The following is a 21,445-nucleotide window of genomic DNA, read 5'->3' on the forward strand; positions in this document are numbered from 1 at the left end:
ACGACCGGTATACCCTTTTGAAATAAGTTTGACGAAATTATTATCATGAGTATGATAAATTCAGCTTAAACCAAATCTTGAAGTTTACATTGAAGAAAACCATTTGGTCCGTGACATATAAGCCCTGGAAGTCGAGGTAAATTGAATGGTGGATTGAAAAAATACAAACTGTATCACTACAAGGTAAAATTAATGCAACGAGAGAAATGATAAAATGTGCTAATAAGATTAACATATCAATAAATAATCGAACGGAAGCAGTGGAATAATTCCTATCAATTGGGGAAAATTCAGTATTTATACCCGGAACATGCAGGTAAATGACGTTTAACCCTATGCATACCTATGCTTGGGCATTGATTTATTTATCGGCGGTACAAAGGTAATTTGCACTTTGCTGCTGCTGCGTTTTCATCTTAGGGACTCATTCGTGCCACGTTGGAGATCAGAAAACAGTACATTAGTGCACTAAGAAGGGTTGATATCGGTGGAACTTAGATCCGTATCAAAAGACGACCTTGATAAAGGGGTGATCAGGAGAAAACGAAAGAGGATTTTATGAATCTTTAAATACCCCCTAAAAAGATATACAAAAATAGACACACTAAAAAAAGATTGAGTAAAAATTTACACAGTATACTGGGTAAAAAGGCAACATGCAATGATGTTTGCTGGGTAATTTTTTCCCCAACATTGGGAAAAAGAATGTTTTAAGGGTAAATATCAACGCAACATTGCGTAAACTTTACAAAGTATTTGGGATCATTTTACCCAGCAAACGTTCATGTTCCCACTTTACCAAATAATGGGTAAACTTTTTTAGAATGCAAATATACACATTGGCAGTGCTTTAATTACACCATCCACACACTTAAAATGTTGGGCAACATACAGTCCACTGTGTTGGGTAATTTATGTTGGTAAAAAAATATATATATTCTGCGCAATTATTATCTGATTAAGCAAATTTATTACCCAATTATTAGTTATAATTCCCCAATTCGGGCAGATTTTAACCAATAGTTGTGTGGACAGTCTGTTGCCCAGGGTTGGTTGAAAGTATTTTAAGACTGCACTAAGTAAATCTGAAATATTCATTTTCTACTCCCCTTTACTTGTCCTCATTCAAACTACTGTACTCACAGGTTTATCGCCCTTCCTTGTGAGCCTTGTTAACTGCTAAATTGTTAAATGCTAAATTGCTGAAAGCTTTTAAGAAATCGCAGTTATGATTGAGGATGATAGGAAACACTGTCAAAATAACATAACCTTCGATGACAATGTCCAAGGACGGGAGTTGTAAATGGGAGTTGTAAAAATTATTTCGCTTGAGTTCGTAAATTTTCATCTCGTCTATATACTTCCGGAATTTTCTCAGAGTGCAAGTAATTCAGAAAGATCGTAATAATAAACCAATCGAGATTTACATTTAAACTCTATTATATTAAGCATTTACTATGTAATTGATTCGTTGATTTCAACAAAGAGAATATCAGACAGGCTTAGCCCTAAAAATTTCATCAAAATCTAATGTGTACTTTAAAAATATATGGCATTTTCAAGTTTCCCATTCTTTCCGAAAACTGTTATATGAACATACTGGGGAGTGTTTTATTGAGAGAGCCGATGATATCGAACACTCACTAATAAAGCTAGGGGAAGTTCACTCTGATGCAAAAATTATTGTAAAACTAGCAAAAAAAACCTGAAAAATAGTGGTGAAGGTTTGAGGAAAATCCATAAAATGTTAAGAAAGTTATTAGAATTTGAAATTTTGGATTTGTGACGTCATAAACGAGCAGCTGACCCATATGTTATAAAAACATACAATTTTTGAATGGTTCTTGATGACTTATTTTTGTTTTCGTTTAAAGAACGAGTGTGAAATGATTTGTCTATTGATATACTGAAGGTACAGTAAATACCATTTTCAATTTCCAAAGTAAATAACATTTCATTGATTTTTTTATCATTCGATATGAAGGAAAGCTGCTCGCATATGACGTCACAAATCAAATAATTAAAATTCTTTTTTTTTTGATGGATTTTCCTCAAATCTTTCGCATTTTTTTTCCTGCTATTTTTACAATCAACTTTTTGTTGGGGTGAACTTCCCCTTTAATTTGATAAAATATGATTTGTTGACAGAGGATTTCAACCGGATGCATGTAATAACAATGACAGTCATTTTATATTTGATATTTTATACGAAGAATTAAACCACATTTGACATTCTTGGATGGAAATATTTTGACATTTCTTCACTCAAAATACAGAATAGAAGAAAGAGTGCGTGTGAGACGTCATCGGTTGCCTCGTGAGCATACCACACATAGGCCCGTATTCTAAAGTCAGGTTTAACTCTGTGCTAAAATTATGGGAAGCCAATAGTGTCAAAATGTTTATTAAGTTGTATGTTTCTTATGTTTACAGTGCTCTTTCCTGATTCATCGATGGTGAAGACAATCATCTATTTATACTTCCTAGACAATTATGAATAATTTGAGAGCCAAATGAGCTGAAATATAATATCTCCACTGTTAGTGATTTATGTAACAATTTGCTATCCATACTTAAACCACAACTTTAAACCTGAGTTTAACTTAAACCCGACTTAAGAATACAGGCCATGGTGTACATATCACTCTTAGGTGAGAGAAAAAAAAATATCATAACTTTCATTATTTTACATCTTTAGAGGGCCTATTGATTTTCATTCTTTTTTATTTCTATTATTATTATTTGGGGTGTTTTTGGAGATGAAATAAGTTATTGAAGTCTTCCAATCTTGAAACAAGCAATTGGTTTTTATTATAAGAGTGTTGTGAAATTGGTTCCATATAGACGCTGAACCAAGACCTTGATACGCCCCCTCTCCTCTCGACACTCGTGAAACTGACACTCGACCAAGGAGTTAGCATCTTGCATGCAGAACCTTTCCTGTGATCGGTCGTCATGGCCTTGTTGTGCCTTGTGACAGGGGAATGATTCAGATAGATATTAGCGAGAATATCTTCCAAGTGGGCCCCAAGAGTGTGGTAGTACCAGGAGTAAAGCAAAAGGCAAGGGAATCTATATCGTTTCTAAAGATCAGTATAATGCTTTATTGAAGCGGCATGAATGATTGGATGAAGCATTAGCTATCCATTAGAGCGAGAGAGAATGACGTCGATTCGACAAGTATGGATACAAGGCGACAATGAGATGATGGAATCCCATGGAGATCCGCGTGTGAAAGTTGTCAACAACATGGAATAAAACGGCTAATAATATACATGTGAGGAATTAAAAAAAACACGTCAAGATGGGAATGAATACAATATGATCCTGCGACATTTGCTCCTGTCTCAATGTTTCAGTGGGCATAGGGTTAGAGTTAGGATTGTAATCGAGTTTTTTGGTTCTTTGTTTAGGGTTTATTTAGTTTTTAGGTTAGGTCTTAGGTTTCGCTTAATAATGCAGATTTTCCATCGGAGCAACTGCCGCCATAGCAAATTTTATGAAACCGCCTTATAACCCCTAAGATATTTTGTTGTTTGTTGTTTGGAACGAATTCAAACTTAAAAACAATACTTACTTTAATGAAAAGTACCTTAGAGTTAAGTTACATTAAATATGCCGTCTATAAGCAACGTAAAATATAAAACAATGAAAAAAAGACAAGACAAGAGTACTTTAAAATTCATCTTTATTATCATCACTGACTCTTCTATTATGAATTTTTTATATTTTTAATCTGCCATATTAATAAACATTGTCGCGCATATTTGGTTTTATGGTTATACATGGAACCTTCTGAGGAAAGCCATCAATTCAACATGTAAAATGTAAAACAAGATAATACATGATACGATTTCTTTGGGATCGTAAACGATTCTCATTGCTAAATTTCATTTTCTTTGTATTTTTGGGGGGTTCTTTTTTGCTGTGTGGACGAGTTGAGCGGCAGGTTTTGGATAAATGAAGACCGCTTACACGACATTGGACAGTGTGTTCAGTTTGGGAACAGTTTACCTGGGGTCGATAATAGATTAGCTGATTGAAAGTGAGAAAATAGTCCTGATCGAAGTCGAATAGTATCTCCTTGATCTCTCGTATTCCAATGATAATTATGTTGATCGCCAATATCGGCATCCTCCATTCGGTAAGTGCCCCAGTCCCTTAAGACACACCATTAGGTATACCAGGATTTCTTGGCGTACTGGAGCGGAAGAAGCCCTAATGATCCACGTCTCAGCGTCCGGGCTCAAAAAATATGATATATCGTTCATAATTTAATGTGACCTTTTCTTGATTTTGTCAAGGCAATCGATATGTAAGTAACATCAGCCATCTTGTGTCTCATAAACTAACGCATTAAATATTATAAGATCGATTAGAAGGTACGAGGATGTGACGACGACTGACATCTGATTTTGATGATTCGATGATACCAATATATGCCTAACCATTACAATAGTGAGCTTTCGCAATTGCAACGAGAACGCATTCCGCAACATAGTAAATCTACTGAAATTGCAAGTCAAATCAGAATGGACACCTGAGAGGTTTTTGCTGACAGTCGGTGGACCGGGACAGTAGATCGTACTACGATTCGGACCAGACGGAAATTGCTAATGTAGTTTTTCCAAAGCGACTCTGCAGTTTGGTTCACCGGTTTTCGACAAAGACTGCTTGGCAATGCAGGGCTTTTGACATAAGATCAACATTGGGCGCGGAGCTAAGGGAGGCTTCCTTCATCCATTTTCCAAGGAGTAGCAATACAGGGAGAAAATGAGGGAAAGAAAAAACAGAATTAGATAGACGTATGACTGCATCGTATAGCAAATCAATCTCTTTATCTATACTCCCTATCTGTCTAACCTGTGGACCATCCCCCCCCCCCCCGTTAAATTAGTAGATGAAAATTATGACGCGTCTCGTTAAATAATTCACGACATGTTCGATGAAGTTACAGAGGACTTCACAGTCGTACAGAAAAGTCCATCCTTTCTTGTGAATATCATAGTCTGTTGATTATCAGTATTCTTAATTTGACTCCCAGTTTTACCTCTCTGCATGCATGAACGCGTGCCAACACAATTGTCTTGATTCTTTTATCTGTACGTTTCCTTGCAAGCTCCTTCCTACTTTCTTTCTGTCTTTATTTTTTTTCTTTCTCGCTACCCCTCTCCTCTTTTTCATCATCATTTTTCCCCTGCTCATATTTCCCTATGGCTAGGGGTCATTTATGCACGCATCGCGCTATTTCTTCATCGAATTTGCATCAGTAATGGCGATGTGGTAATTACTGTGGCGCAAACTTGCCCTGAGGATCACAATGAAAAACTTTTTTTTCTCATCGGAGGTGGATGTCATCTTGCGGATACACTTGGTTCAATGGCCTCTCTTAATATTACATGACATGACAGAAATGGTTTATAATTTGAATTGTTGATTTCGTTCTCAGTTTGCATGGTTTGTGATCTCGTTCTGTTCTCTTCTCATTTGGTTGACGAAACTCAATGGCGTTACCCTCTACCAAAATCATGCAACACAGTCGAGGGAAATTTATCTTGCAATTATTATTTTGCATTATTATCACAATTTGTGTGAATTTACATTAGTGTAACAGTGATGTAAATATGACCATGGACATACTACTCTGACACACACTCTCTCTCTCAGAGTAGTAGGTCCATGATATCACGGAACACACAGCAAAAACTGTGGTGTTAACCGGTGTACATAGAGGACCACACCAGTTATTTTACTCCGGTGTTAAATTGATGGTGTTAGTTTAACACCTATAGGTGTTATTACAACACATTTGGTTGTTACATTTACACTCTTTGGTGTTATGTTCAATCTCTAGGGTGTAATTTTAACACCTCGGGGTGTGGTCCTCTATTAACACCAACTGGTGTCAGTTTTAACACCACAGTTTTTACAGTGCATATTCGGTTACTGGTATATCCATTCTTGGTACTTACGATGTAGAATAGAATCTTATTTAAGTAGTTTGAAACTCTATGCTATCCCATCTTTATTTTCCTATTCTGCTAGCTATGATACTGATTGGCACTTAACCTTCCTTTTTATTTCTTATTTTTCATATACAGGTAATGGGTATATCGAAGGCTCAGAACTGACCAGCTTCTTAAGGGAGTTTTTACAGTCCGAAATGGTAGGTCATAATGACTTCATAGATTGAACTTGGTGTAACTCGCCAGAAATATTGGAATATTGTAAATTTCAGTTTTAAAATGTGATGTTTTTAAATTACCAATCTGAATGCTATATCCATTACACTGGAATTGCCCGTTTGCAACGTCTTAAATGAAGAAATTAAAACGACTCAAAGTCAAATATCCCAAAAGATAAAAATATATTTACCATCTTCAAGGAAATATTGTCAGGTCATATTATAGACGACAATATGTTGGAGTTTTGATTTTGCATATTGATTTAGAGATCAAAGGTTTTCTGTCATGATTAAAGGGATGGTCAAGGCTGAATATATTTCTATCTCTAGAGTAATATTTACAAAGCAAAATGCTGAAAATTTGATCAAAATCGGATAACAAAGAACGAAGTTATTGAATTTTAAAGATTTGCATTATTCCGGTGAAGCAGTTCTAGGCAAGTCTTTATGAATATTCATTAGGTGGGCTAATGATGTCATATCCCTACTTGTTCTTTTATATTTTATTATATGAAATAAGGTTTATTAAAAAAACTTCTACCAAGAACTCAAATAATTGGATTGACAACTGATTAAGTGCATTAGTTACCGCCACTTATTTCATCATAATGGAGACACATCATTTACACATTTATGAAAATATGAAACATTAATGATTTCATGTAATAACATAAGAAAAACGAATGTGGGGATGTGACATCATCAACCCACCTAATGAATATTCATGACGATGTGCATTTAACTGTTTTCACAAAATATTGATAAACATTAATATTCAATGGAATATTTGATGGAATTTTTAGCATTTTGCTCTGCGACTTTTACTCTATTTATTTAAATATAGATATTTTCAGCCCGGACCATCCCTTTAAAATAATGCCAAAGTACCCCATTAGCGTGCCTCGGTAGAGAATACATGCCATGACCCACCGCGTGTTCCTGACATGGATTCGATTTAATGTGACCATGCATATTTTTTTATTCTGCCCATCTCTGGCCTCCAATATTAGGCATCCTAAGTATGATAAGTGTACGCTACTTCTTTTGGTTTTACCGGGTGTTATGACACTAAAGTGCCGTTCACATATTGCTTAGCTTTATGAAGCGCCCGAAAATAAGGCCCATATTTTAATACGGTGTATGTAAGTTGGGAGAAAGAAGTATACAACTATCCACAACGAATAATTACAGGCATTGATATTTGGAATAGAAAAATATCATTCTTGGGTACTTATGAGTTCCTTACCGTAGTCGTATTTTGTTTAATTGATTTTTTTGGTATGTTGCACCAAGTCAATACACTCGATCCGATGGTATGCCTAGTTCAAATCGCACACGTAATGTGAAAAATCATTTTACACGTCAATCAGCAAGGGAGAGGAGGGGCGGGGTGGGGGCGTGTAACATAAACAAAAAATGAGAGCTGCATGGAACACACTCGTGTAATTTTCTTCGTGTCATAATGAATGATTCAAAGAAAAAATAGATTTTCATACGGAATAGGGTTCATAATTAATTATTCACTACTTTTTTATATTAACGTTTCTGCAAGGGTGACATGCATGGAGATGGGTTCACTGTCATAATTATCTAGCAAGGACGTTTTGAAGTAGCGTTATGTGGGAACGACGCTTATTTTGATAGCAGGCCCTTCCAAGGAGTTATTAGGCCTCTGAAAAGACATCTACTTCATCGTAAGGCCATCGATCCCCTGGGATAGGCAAGCCTGAAATAATTCAAAAGACTAACACCTTACTCGCGTGAGCGTGTCGAATAAAGCACTAAACCAGGCCGGAGAAAGGTATTCAAGCAGTGATAGTCCCATACATTGATATGCGTGGAACCATACATCCCTGATTAGAGAAGGGCCACTAGGTGACAAAAGAGGGCAGAAAAGATACATTCGTTTGCCCGGGTTTATGTCCTGGAAAGGTCATTTATCATACAGAATAAAATGATGAGTATCCGAATCATTATAAGTTGTCATGACTTGTATTGATAATATGCCACACTGATTCTTCGTTTAACCTAAATTGAATTTTGTCACCATTATGAAGCCACACTCTGGTATCTATTATACTGTGGGCGCGACGCGGTCTAGTGGTTCTGACTCTCGCCTTTCAAACAGAGGGTCGCGGGTTCGAATCATAGCCATGGCGTGTTTTCCTTCGGCAAGAAATTTATCCACACTGTGCTGCACTCGATCCATGCAGGTGAGGTGAATGGGTACCCGGTAGGAAGAAATTCCTCGAATGCTCGAGCGCCCGATCCATGTAGCCGTGCTAAAGCCGGGGTAATAATAACATTATCATGTTAAGAAGGGCCCGCTGGTAGACAAGGTTTCAGAACTGAAGTGGCTTCCCGGGGTAATATATGACGCTATTATTTATTTGTTATTATTACTGTATTATGAGTAATTATCTTCTTGGGGTTTTAATATTTGAGAAAATACTGTCACTAAACTGGAAGAATGACAGTAGTTTCATGATGCCTTTAACACATTTTCAGACAACTCATGGTTAATGGGGGAAAGAGCGACAGACAGACAAAGAGGATGAGAGAGAGAGAGAGAGAGCAAAAGGGAAAGAGGACATGATTACCATTACGAAAATGATATTGGCTCCCCGAACATGCACTCATCATTCCCCCACATAAATATGTTTCTCCAATATGAGCAGATTATGTTTGGGTTATTTCCAGTCTGCCTCTCCCTAAGTTTCCTCTGTATATAATAGACAACATATTCCTCGACTATACCTGTAGTGACCACCACTGCTTAATGGCGCCGTCTCGCACTACAGCCCTTAAAAATATTAATTCCAAAGTTATATTTTTCATACTTTGCTAAAAGTGGAATGAACTTGAAAGGAGACATTTGAAATGTTATTTGCTCACCATAAATCTTGGGGGACCTTCCAAGAAAATGTTATAAAAAAGGGATGATACTAGTATAGTAAATCAAAACCTGGGATTCGACCACCACCCTTCGTCTTAACAAATACCCCTTAAGACACATCCCTGGAGAATCCAAACCTTTGAAAAACTTATACCAATTACAACCGATCGGCAAGATTGCAAGCACTGCACTCTACCTTCATTGAGGCGTGTGTCGATGAGGCGTAGTAATCATGGAACACATCTCTGGAGAAGTTCAAGAAAACATCGATAATAATGCCATTTCTAAACAAACATACAGGGTGCATGATTTAGGGGTGATGGATTCCTGTACCCCACGATTTAAAGTCAGCCGTACCGACTTCCTTATTTCAATTTTACGAAGCATGCACGTAATCCTCATGTCACACCTACGAAACCGACTCCTGGGGTCCGTTGCAGAAAGAGTTGCGTTTATGCGCGCTGTTGATTGGTTGAAAATCAAGTTGCGCATGATTTTTAGAGTTGCGTTTGATTGCAACACGTGTTTACATGTGATCGGCTTTTGCATCGGCTCGCGGTTCTGAACCGCGAGCCGATGCAGAATCGGCTTTTTTGTTGCGTGTAAACGCGATTAACTTGCATCGGCTCTCGGTTCAGAATCGGCAATTTTGCACCACCAAAGTAGTAGGTTCAGAACCGCGAGCCGATGCAGAATCGGATTTTTTACTACGTGTAAACAGAAAGCTGATTCTGCATCGGCAATTTCATTTACTTTACCATTATGACGTAGTTGTAAGCGCACGGATCCAGCGTTGTCTTTATTATGACGTATATCGTTGGTGTGCGGATCATTCCAGATTTTTGACACGCGAGCCGATGCAGCGTGTAAACGCGGTGCAAGATAAACCCAAAAGCCGATTCTGCATCAGCTTTTGACTCTGAACCAAAAGCCGATCACATGTAAACACGGTATTTGCAACGGGCCCCAGACCAGACAAGGGTTATTACGATATTACCAATGATAGGGTCCATGGACAGACTATCGGTCGGTTTGGAGTCAATGCCATTGGTATGACTGTAACATCAACAGCGTACATAATTATCCAGGCTAGGATTCAGGGTTTGTGGTTTGTCGAGCTTTAAGGCAAGGAGCAAAAAGAAATATAGATTTGATTAAATCAATATAATGGACATGATGGATAGAGCAACGCGTTCAGTGTACCTGACAGAATAATCGAAGTAAGTAATGAAATAAAATGAATGTTAGGTCAATTGAGCAAAAGTTGATCTGGGTATATAGAAAAAGGAAGATGAGAGAAGGAGGAATTATGGATTGGTGATCGTCCACCCCCCCCCCCCCGCCATTGTTTAGTGGACTATAAAAGTCGCCATCTATATGATAGTAAGGATAGAAAACAAGTATAAATCGGGGCAGATCTCTTTCGTTTAGATAATGAATAAGAAGGGCGATAGACAACATGAAATCATTTTGAAAGCTGTCGTGTGTGTGTGAGGGGGGGGGGGAGATATTTCCCCTCCACCCCTAATTAATTTTGAATTCACTCCATGCTTTCACCAAGAGTGGGTGGTGGAAATGAACTGGGGGCAATCGGGTGAACACAGATTGGCGTGAAACCCATGTAGATTTGAATATTTTATGTGAGGTTTCCGTGATCCAAGGGGTAAAGTTGAAGTTAGAACGAAGTTAAACAAGAGAGACGTGGTTAGTGATTCTGAAAACTTTTTGAATGGATTTAAACGCTTATTCTAGAAGAGATGCAGAAAATCAAAGGTATCACATTTGAAGGAAAGAAAAAAAAGGGAGCAAATTTAGCCCATTTCATTTTTACTTTTTCGTTGATCAGTTTTAGCAAGGAAGTACCAGTACTATGGTATAGTCACATGGCATTGCAAACATTAAGAGAAAAACAGGTTGGACGGGAGACATGACAAAGAGAAAGATAGGGCGCATAGTATAGAGCACACGTACACAGAAAGATATTGATGTTGATCTCAACCGGCATTTAATTCTCCTTCTTGCTGTATTCAAATGATGATCGAAATCCATTGAGGACTTCAACCATCGTTGCGTGAAGAAAAGGAGGTGCTCGACCGAAGAAGATCGCACTTCGAAGGAGATTGCGCAGGCGCCTTTGCTATTCCCGTGGGAATGCTAAGGGGGGATAGTTCTGGAACGATTACGTTCCGCCTTTCATCAATGAGAGGACCTATAGTTGATCAGTGCACTTCAGACGTCTGACCTTGGATTGTCCAATGATGGAAAAATATCATTTTTACGAAAGCTAAATGAGAGAATCAAAATGATGCAAGAAATTTAGCAGTTTGATCGTGCAGGTATAGATTTAAAGATTTATACATAATAGCAAAGAAATACTCTGTTTTCCCCTTATACATGTACATGTACATTAGATCTCACGGTCTCTGTGGCTTTTCCCAATTGATTCTCGGTGTTACCCGATATAACCCATACCATTTTGTCCTTTATCAGAGGAACATACGAAAAGATATTGAAACTAATGCTTATTAATTTGCAAACTCATTAACTAAATCGATTACTTCTTTTTAAATTCTATGTTCATATCTTATTAAGATAATACCGCACATGGAAAAGAAATACCGCATAGATACCGACATGACAGGCTTAAAGAAAACAACACGGGGATTTATTATGTTAAAATAATCCGGGGAATATTAGAAACTACTCGGTTTGATCACGTGACAGTGAATCATTCATGTCAGTACCTTTCAGAATACTCCCTGTTTTATACCCGATTAGGAAGCCTGTTGAGCCGAGCTGTTAAAACACCGCAAAAAAAATGACGAATCGCCGTCTTATACTATCCACCTCTTCATGCATTTCTATTTAAAGATATCAAATTACCTCGAAGAATAAATGATTATCTGATGGTATATGTCTATGTAAGCCAATACGTAAAATGACTTTCCAATGTCACGTGAAGAAAGCATTCACCTATAAAGGGGCAAGCCTTGTGTGTGAGCCTTGGAACGAACCGTTAGCTTTCAAAATGTCGTCTTTCTCAGTAAGTTTCTCATCCGAGATATTGACTCTAGCCGGTAAGGGTGCTGTGATATCATGGTGATGAACTGACAATGACACACTGAGAGTCAAGCAAAACAAGAAGATCTCAAGTGTGAAGATTAAATGGAGTGTGAATACTTGAGAAATAGGGAGAGGGGGAAAGAGAATAAGAGAGAGAGAGAGAAAGGGAAAGGGAAATTAATAGAGAGAGAAGAGGAGGGGACGGGTGGAAGATGGACGAAATGTAAGACTTTTAAACAATAGGAGTACGCCTCCGTTTATCTAAAACCAATATTTCAGAAAAATAAAGAAAATTAGTTAATTTTCTGGCGTTCTCATTATCTCAATTTATCAGTATATAAATCAGGAATTTGTTGTATATTATATTGAAACTATTGAAAGATAAATAAATACATTTCAAATGAAGGTGGCTAGAAAGAATGAAATTGATTTTTCTCTCTATCTCCGTCTTTGAAGTTTAATTTTTATATTTTCATGAATCATGATGAAGCCTCCTCCATTTTTGTTTGATTGCTATACATCATAAAATAATGACAGCTTTATACAAAGTCGAATAAGTTACGAGGTTTAATAAAGTAGAAAAGTTGAGAACTTAATTTGAAACTTTTTACATTTCATGCCTCTTGATATTATTCTATTCTAATATTGCTTCTACTGAATGCAGCTGATTCACAATCTGCACTGTCAAAATATTGGGTAAAATTTTAACCAGCACGTGGGTAATTATGTGTCCAACCAATTTGGGGCAGTATTTTACCAAATGCGGGAAGCATATTGTCCAGTAAGGTTAAAAGCAGAAATTACTTTGGAATGGCAAAATTTTCATCACACTGGATAAATAAAAATACCCAAAAGAAATGCCCAATGTTGGTCAGACACATAATTACCCTCGTGAAACATTTTTACCAAATATTTTTTAGAGTGTGTGCAAACAAATATATTTCGTTACATAAACCTCGTGCACAGTGATGGGCTTTTTACACGAAGTCCAATTTTGATAGATTTTAGGATTACATTGATTTCATAGTTGGTTTGCGTTTCATAATGAATTTTCTAGTTATCCCTTATTCATTACAGAAATACGCTTTGAGAGATTGTAAAAAATATATACTTGTTTGTTCTAGAAACGCTTTTTGCTGCATATGGAAAATGGTAAATTATACAAACTCCACAAAATAATTAAGATACAAATTTACCCTTTGCCTGTTAAAACTTGGATGTAATTTCCATTAATTTCTTTCTCCAAAATTCTTTATTAAAGTTAATGATATTAAACATATTTATACGATATTTTGTGGTAAATTATTAGGCCTTCTGTGGTATTGTCAAATCATGATTGTAATTGGATTCGGGTTTTCTTATTCAAATATACTTGACTGATATTTTTCAATAATCGGTAGCATTATTGAAAGTGACATTTTTCATGATCTTTATTTCTTCTTATTATTTTTTGTCAGAAAGGGTGCAACATTAAAATTCTTGTAATTCTTTAGTATCTTTTCATTACTGAATATAAAGTATATTGATAATCAAAATATTATATTGGATTGAAGTCGTGTTCTATTATAATTTATATTGAAATTCCAATATAAATTGTATTCATCATAATTATAAACAATGATGATTTATATCATGGGATGTAAATTCTATGCCTGCCTTTAAGCAAAGCAATAACGTTGCATTCTACAGAAAAGAGTCTTCCCAGATATATTGAAAGTAGATTCGAGGCAGTAACTGCATGGATGAAAGTGTTGGTGCCGCGCTTCTTCGATGCGTTTTAAATGCTTTAATAATAATTGTCAAAACTGCAATATCCGTAGTCAGAAGTTCTCATCATATTAAATTGAGAAAATATTGGACTTAGCAAAATATTACATTTGAAGCAGAAATCCCGGAAGAATGTGTTTTCATTTTCTCTTGATTGGCAATAATTGCTTATCTTCCCCCCTCCCACCTCTTTCTCTCTCTCTCCCTTATATCTTATTTCCCCCCCCCCCCCCTTCCTCTTTCCCCTCCCGCTTCTTGAAATTCTAAGTCATTTTCAAAGTTCTGAAAATTCAATGGTGACTTTTATCTTACTGAATCCATTTCCCGTCTCGATCTCTTGCCCCGCGCCCCATCGCCCTCATTATCTCAGCATGCAGTGTCTGTGCTTTTTTACACCATATCCTTTTCGTCTTTCCTCCTTCATTGCGACATCCAGTGTTCACCATCCCTTTAACAATTTTTATGTTCCAATCTTCATGTCTTCCTTCTTTTCGTCTTTAGTAGGATGTGAAAGTGAACAAAAATCCTGTCAGTTAACTAATGAAAAATATGCATATGTGTAAAAATGTGTAGTTAATTATTGATATGATAACAATATTAAACACCTGTTTGATAAAAACCATCATCGTTGCCTTGATATTTTGAACTTTGATTGAAGGAATTTTAGCCTTTTCCGAGCCTCTTTAAATAATGATTCATCTTAATATACTTCTGAATTCATTTTTGCACTCATTTATTAATAACGGGTTCCGGATGTAAAAGTAGGTTTAAAACATTTACGTTCCCCTTGGGGTAGCAGCGAAACAGATAACAGAACGTGTCAGTGCAATCCATTCGGTAGACACGTTTAACCTTTCTGGGACTGTAAGGTGTCTTTAATTATGCACAAAGAAACTAGCTTTGGCTACTCTCGTGTGACAAAACGTTATAATGAAAATAATGATCTGCTCTAAATTCCTGCCCCAAAGCTTCATCATCATGAGGCATATTTAGAGGGTAGATTTTTTTTTAATCTAAAATCACCTCAGTTTATCTTCTAGTATGTACGTCATTACTGGATCGTTTGAACGATTCCAACGATCTACAAGCAGATGATTTATTCGCTAATTAATGACAATTTATTGATTAATGTAGGCTATGTAAATATATAATTCCTCACGTCAAAAAGCATAATATGTTTATAATTCAAGACTATAGTGGGAATGTACTAGCATTGAATGCGAAAATGATAAGGTAATTCCAGGGTATTTTATTTGTATATCTATATACATAAACATTATAATATAAATTGCTTTCCTATTCGACCAATGCTTTAAACTTTGGAACATCAGTAGGTATTCTTTGTGGTAATATAAAATTCAATTTATGTCAAAGTAAGGCAATGACTGCAATGAATGAAGCCACATGCCAGTGAAGTCAAAACCTATATACAAGAGGTACAGCAAAATCCATTCCAAACTGCATTTCAATTAAATAAACACTCTTTAGTATAATTACTTATTAATTGATTGAAATTATATTTAGTAATTAGGTTAACTGTTACTCATGCGTGATTTAGACGTCCCGAACTTTGCTTTAACTTAAACCAGGGTCTATTTTAGTGTAACAATGCGAAGCCAAATGTGACACCAATATCTAGAATTTGAAAACCAATTTATCATTACATTTGACATTCATATCAGTAAATATTTCATATAATGTTAAATACACTAGTTTTTTCACCATTAAACCTTGGAAATAATCCTAGTAAATACATGAAGCATTATTATAAAAGAAATGACATTTTTAGCTTCCCGTGATTTTAGCACGGACTGAGACGATGGGTTTAAGTAAAACGGGAGTTCAGAATACGTGCCCCGGTATTTCCCACGTTATAATCCTTCATAAAATCCCTGTTCAAAGCCTTGACACCTTGAAATGGGGTTTTGATTATTAAATGTAATATGATAACCCTCATTCATTATTCCTGTCTGTATAGTGTGAAGTTTTGATTATAGGTATAGCTGTGACGTCATTAGAAGGATGGTGGCCACTTCTTGCTTTTGATGGAACTGTATTCACAACTGCGCTTATATTCCTCAAACATTTTACTTTTCGTGTTATTGATACTTTCCAATAAATACTATTTAAAACATATTTCAGTAAAACAAAAACTTACTGAAACATGAACATTTTGGAAATGCACTTGAGCCCCTCACGTACGATGACTGTCTGTCACGCCCTTTACACCCAATGCACGCCATAACGTGTAAAAGCGAGTCTCCTCGTTATAAGTCTCTACAGCCTTTCATGTCCCACGTGACTTGGTAATTAATAATTTATAGCTAATCTCTTTGACCCAAGGCTTCGGTGGATATGAATATTACATGATTCAATCTACCCTAGAAATTATCAATACCGAGGGTTTAAATAAATGCAAGTTAATCCCGAACCCAAATGCAGGGAATAGGCTTGATGTGTAATTGATTTATACACACTTTCCCATAACAATGAAACGAATTTCCGCATTATATTCTGTTTCATTTTACCTCTCTTTATGTCATTTATTTGCTCTTTCCTCCTATTCCGAGTTCTCTCTTTTATAAATACCAAATTTATTTTGAATTTTATTCGCCATATTCTATTCCATCTTCGAGCATGGCGATTGTATCTACTTTCCCATAACAATGAAACGAATTTCCGCATTATATTCTGTTTCATTTTACCTCTCTTTATGCCATTTATTTGCTCTTTCCTCCTACTCCGAGTTCTCTCTTTTATAAATAACAAATTTATTTTGAATTTTATTCGCCATATTCTATTCCAGCAATGAGCATGGCGTTTGTGCAAAAAGGACATAGACGCTATGAAATCTGATGAAGCCACAGGCATCGATGGAATATATCACAGGCTTCTAAAAACTGCATGTCCTATCATTTTGACATCTCTGGCATATAATAATAAATGTCTCATTAGCTACAGACATGTTTCCTGATAAATGTAAAATAGCAAAAGTTTATCCAGTTTATAAGAGTGGTGATCAAGAAGACATCGGAAACTACAGACCTATATCCGTGACGGTCCTTCCTGTTGTATCCAAAATATTAGAAAGAGCAGTTTATAATCAACTCTACAAATTTCTTTAAAGAAATCAAATATTATTAGGAGAGCAATCTGGTTTTAGACAGCATCACTAAACCCAAACTGCACTGATACATGTTACTGATTACATTCTAGAGGCATGAACGACGGTTTCGCCACGGGAGCAATTTTCGTTTCAGAAGAAGGCATTTGACACATTTGACCATCATAGTATTAGAAAAATAATATCATGCTGGTGTCAAAGGTCGTGAGATACAGTGGTTCAGATCGTATTTAGATGAGAGAGCACAAGTAACTAAAATAGATGATCGTATGTCTTCATTTGCCCCGGTAACCATTGGAGTGACCCAAGGCGCAATATAAGGGCCATTGATGTTTGTAATTTACATCAATAGTCTTCTACTGGCTTTTAATAGTCTCGAATGCAAAGTACATTATGTATACAGGTGATACCGTCTTGCTTTTTAGAGCAAAAATGTTGATGAATTAGAAAATGATATGTAGGTTGGTCTGCATGTAGAAGAAAATAGATTACCAATAATGAGCTGACACTAAACAAAATTTATGTTACTCGGCACTCGACTAAAGCTTAAATAATTTTCTCATCTGGAATTAATGCTCTCCAATCAGCACATCGAGAGAGGGGAGAAATTTAACTATCTTGATGTCATTCTTGATGAACAATATTAGTATGGAAAAAGCACATAGATTATATAAGCCAGTAAATCATCTCAAATATAGTTTTTAAGACGATCTGCAAAACCGGTTTTACCAAATAAAATTTCGAAGATGTTATGTTGTTCCTTAATCATACCATTTGTAAATTATTGCGATATTGCATGGTCAAATGCCTCATCGACAAATTTTGATAAATGAATAGCTCTCTCAGTAATACCATAAAGTTGAATATTGTGTGGCCAGTCGGACATTTCAATTCATGGGATGTGCTGGATGGAACAACCTCAGTGTAAATCAAAGAAACTGTCGGTCGTTAAATGCTTTTAAATCAGGATTTGATAAACAAAATTAAAGGAAATTATGATTTTTCGTATATAGTATGAAAAAATCAAAATATATATGAAGGAAAATGGTCATTTTAATGTCTGGTCTAACAAAAATGTGTGATAGTTTGATATTAATTTTATTTTCATTTTTGGATTAGGACGAACTTCATATGATTTTTTTCAAAATCGTTTTGGGGTTTGTATTGGGGGTTTCATTTCTTTTGAAACCAATTGATTCTTTCTTTAGATTTTAATTGATATTTTTTGTTTGTTACTTTTTTCAATTCTGTTGAGTTCCATATTTATATAGCTATGTATCTGTGAGTATATAATTTTGTTATTGATTATGTAAATATTACTATTAACATTATATTAATTGTAACAATTGTTATGTGGACAGGGATGTTGTGGAAAAGTAGTTCTGAAACTGACAATGCTACCCTGTATAAATAAAGCTACAAATAAATAAATAATATATAAATAAATAAATATATAAAATTGCAAATGTGATTCACCTTATTGACACGATATATCAAATAAACGCCATAAAATGAATTTAAGTTTCATTTAATGTCCTATTTATCATTCATTCCAATATTTTATCTTCAGACATGATATTCCAATAACAACCGATTTTTTTTTAATTTCATATATATATATCAAAATAATGATTTTAACATTCTTGTACTTAATCCGAGCCCATAAACTCAATGCTCACATGGAGAAGAAAATGGTGATGAGAAAAAAGAACACTCCGAAGCATGATTATTACGGCCTGACTTCACATTTCTTATCTGATTACATTTACTGAGTTTAAGAAGTACACATCTAATTTAGATTAGATGCAGCGGTAGTTTAAATGGTGTGATCCTGTTTCATGGTTAACTGTTCTTGACGTGTATGTGTAAACATGGAATAGTTGAGAACGTGGGCTCTTTGAAAAATCATGACCCAGTAACTTTATTGTGCAGAATTAACGTGCGAAAGATGATAGGTCACCAGGCATGTTTACATTGTTGCATCCCCCCCCCATTGTTAAAGGAAATTACCATTCAAAACTGTTACGGACTGAAACACATATTCTTTGGCTCGCTCGCTTTGCTCGATTAGTGCCGTATACCATAAATTTAACCCCATTAACGAGATGTGGCTCATTACGCGGTTGTGTTTCCCATGCTTTACGCTTAAAGTATTAGCTCTCGGGCCTGCAGAAAGGGAAGAAGAAAAAGAGTACTAAGAAAATGAAAGGGAATTACAAAGAACCCAATTTATGTGCAATTATTGCTCAAATTTTAATTTTGATTGTCTAAGGATTGTTAATCAGAAAATAGGTATCAATGCAGAGGTTTATTTTACTCCATCCCCCCTTCTAACGAAAGATCCCCCTCTCTCTCCATCATTTCTCCTTGTACAACCCTTCTCTTCAGATCTAGATATGTATCGCGACAGGAATATTCTCTTTCCACTTCACTGCGTGACTGATGTCTTTCCCAAATGCTGCGAGCTATCGAGGGAGGAAAAGAGAGTGAGAAGGAGGGGGAAAGAGATATGAGTGGAAGAGAGAGAGAGAGTGAGAGATTAAGACAGAGTGAGAAAGAGAAGCAGATGAAGAGATGGAGTGGGGGAGACCTGAGATAAATACGGGATGGAGATAAAGAGAAAGAGACAAGTGGGGGTCAGAAAAGGATAAAAGAAGAGAGCGAGAGGAGGGAGAAGGGTGATGAAAAGGGAAGAGAGAAAGGAGGGAATGAGGCAAAAAATACAAGATAAATCAAACGTCCATACAATTTGCACCCCAATTTCTTTTCAGTCGCGCCTCAGTTCACAATATCTCCCCATGATGCTGACACATCTATTCAGATAGGAAGTGTCACATGACCATTGCGATGGATTGTAGTATAAAAGCTTTTGAATATATCTCTTGAAGAAAATAGATTGAATAAAAAAAAAATCACTATGTGACAATTTCAAACCACTATCAGGTGATACGTCGCCAAATGTTTCACTGGCCTTCCTCAAATGGTCTGTTTTCGTCCCATAATTCATTTATTTATTCATTAACTTATTCATTCATTCAGACTTATTGCAAATAAGTAAATTTTGAGACCAACAGATTTAAGTACTATTTCAGAAAATGGTTGTGCCAAATATGAGGATTGTGCATAAGCAATCTTGTTTTGATGTGAAGTTATTATTGGATAACTCATCGTATAATTGATATTATTTTGTTGTATTGAATGAATTTATTACCAAATTGCACTGTCGTGTACATTTTCTTGAAACAGTTCAATATATAACAAAAAATGGTGATTGGAGCTAACATAGTAGCAAAATGATAATCAAAGAATCAACATTATACTGATTGTGAATATTGATTCTTCTCACATTCCTATTACATGATGGTGCGAATAATATAATTCATAATTATAATGAAATGATACTATTAAATTAATATGAAGGCCATTTAAAAAGAACCATCCATGTCGACTCGTTTTAAGCTTTAAATAATGAGCCTGTATACAAATAAGTCACCATAATATAAATCCCAGACAGGATGGATCAACCACTCTGGCAAGAAGTCAATGTACTATTGCCCTATCGAGCGGGTGATATTGATTCGCAATGGGTAATAGCTTGAAATATATGAAACTGACCATCAAACGTTAGACTATACCATTACAACTTTTACAGACAGCTTTAATATAAGGTCAACACAACTATAAAAGTATCCATTATGCCCCATTCTCGCAGGTCGATCCAGTGGTTTATACATATATGGGGACGGAGGTTGAACAAATAAAAAAAATACCTCTTGGGCAGCAACATCAGCTTAAATTTCGTAATTGCTATTTTAGGGTCTGGAAGATGAAGAAATAGAGGCAATGGGCATATAATTTTTCTATTTATTATTTACATTTTATTTTTATTATTTGTTTGTTTACATTTCTCGATAGGGGATCTTTTTCTTCATAATGGTATAATTTTGAACGAGATGCGCCCCTTAATATCCACAAATATCCAATACTTGCTTCGGTAATGTATTACTGCTATTCGAAAGCAGTTTCGAATACAGTAGTTTCGTGCCATGAATATCACAATAGATTCCATCAACCCTGGGAAAATGGAATGAGAACATTGGCAATATCGCGAACCAGCGGTAGAATTCAGGACAATAAACTATACAAATTGATAAAAGTTTTGCTTTTTTTTAAATAGGTTATTTTGATAATAGACGCTCGGTATAAAAGCAATTCCGGACTTGGCGAGAAGGATAAATGATTATTAGACTAAATGTGAGTGCTTATGTGCTTTGGTCTGTCGTCATTACTTTCAGAGCAATGGATAATTTCAATCAAGCAGACTTAATTTGGAAATGGTCATTATCTATTGAGAAACGAAATGCTTACTTTGTATTGCCTACTTAATACATTTAGAATTGACAAAAATAAA

Source organism: Lytechinus pictus, chromosome 2, assembly GCF_037042905.1.
Source record: "Lytechinus pictus isolate F3 Inbred chromosome 2, Lp3.0, whole genome shotgun sequence".
In the NCBI taxonomy this organism is placed as follows: Eukaryota; Metazoa; Echinodermata; class Echinoidea; order Temnopleuroida; family Toxopneustidae; genus Lytechinus; species Lytechinus pictus.